We start from the raw sequence: 1,754 nt of genomic DNA, 5'->3' as shown, positions 1-1,754 counted from the left end.
ATGTGACTATTTTGCTATGAGAACTGAGACTTCAAATGGAAGTTATTGAATAAATAGGGTTTGTTAAAGAAGGCAGAATCATTTCACAGACACCTTTTGTCCTTTGCTCTTTTCTTCATATTACCTAAAACTTGGACAGAATGCTGGAAGAGGAGATGTGGAGTAACCGACATTTGATGACTGTCACATATAAGAATGTTTAGTGGGAAGACAGGAGGAGCTTAGATCTTTGACATCCCATGAGATACACTTTTCAGATCTGGACTGCTCTCCTCCAGTCTACCTAGATTAGGAAAAAGAGACATTTCAGTGTGTTGGAGCAATTATTTAGATGGGACTCTGTTACATGTAGCCAAATATAATTCCGAACTTATACTTGTGGTTTCCATAAAACATATTTAGACTAGGTTATCTGAAACTTAACTTTAAAATTGCTTTTATTTTTTTCATTTAATTTAGACATTTTTTAGGACTCTTCATCTGAATGTATAAACAAGTACATTATGCATATTTAAATTATCAAGCATGTTTTGAAATGCGCATTTTCCAATACTGACGTCAACAAATCTACATGCAGAGTATTATAAAACTTACTTTGAAGTAATTTTAAATATAAATTTGCAAGATGAGTATGAAGAACTTTCATCACTTATTTTTGAACCATTTGAGAGTAAGTTGCAGGCTCCTTTACCACTTAAACATTTCAGGATCCGTTTCCTAAGAAAAAATATATTTTGATGCAGTTATCAAATTCAGGAATTTAATATTAATACAATATTGTTACTAAGCAGTCCATATTCCTATTTCTCCGGTTGTCCCAATAATATGCTGTAGAATTTAGTATGAGAAACAATCTGGTCTCACTTTATGTTTGGTGGTCATGCCTTTTCAGTCCTCCTTTAATCGGGAACCGCATCCTTTGTCTTTCTGATGTAGACAGTGTGAAGATAAATGTTTCTCAGTTTGCATTTGTCTGATGTTTCCTCAAGATTAGATTCAATTTGTTTATTTTGTGGCAGGAATAGCACAGGTGGTATTGTCTTCTTGGTGTATCATATTATATATCAGGAGGCACACAATGTCATTTTACCCTATTAGGGGTAATATTAACTTTGATCACTTGATTCAGGTGATTTCTGTTAGGTTTCTTCTTTATAATTACTTTATTACTTTAGAGTTCCTAGGAAGAGAGCTTAAAACTATGATACTGTCCTGTTTCTCATTAAACTTTCACCCATAGTTTTAGCATGCATTGATGATTCTTGACTGAATTATTACTGAGATGAATGTAAAACATTTTCAAGAAAGATTTTATCAGATCCTTTTATTCATGATGCTGTCTTGGAAACTTCTTTTAAGAAACTTCTTTTAAGAAATGTAGGGAGGAACATAGCTCTTAATTAGGGTAGTTCAGGGCAGGATTTGATAGTGGGATCCTATCCATCTCCCTCCTTTTCTCTCCAATCTATACTAATAAAAGGGAGACCTTCCAGACAAAGCCATGGTGGCGGGCCGAGGCAGAGGCGGTTAGGGGCGATAAGGCTGGCAGGGGAGGGCAGTTGGGGGTGAGCAGGCCAGCAGGGGGGGCAGCTGGGGGCAAGCAGGCAGCAGGGGGGGGCAGTTGAGAGCAAGCAGGCCAGCAGGGGGGGAAGTTGGGGGCGAGCAGGCCGACAGTTTGGGGCAGTTCGGGGCGATCAGGCCAGCAAGAGGGGGCAGTTGGGGGTGAGCAGGCCGGCAGGAGGGCGGCAGTTGGG

The sequence above is a fragment of the Myotis lucifugus genome, unplaced genomic scaffold, assembly GCF_000147115.1.
Source record: "Myotis lucifugus unplaced genomic scaffold, Myoluc2.0 scaffold_175, whole genome shotgun sequence".
Taxonomy (NCBI): domain Eukaryota; kingdom Metazoa; phylum Chordata; class Mammalia; order Chiroptera; family Vespertilionidae; genus Myotis; species Myotis lucifugus.
Note: the sequence above shows the minus strand (reverse complement) of the source record.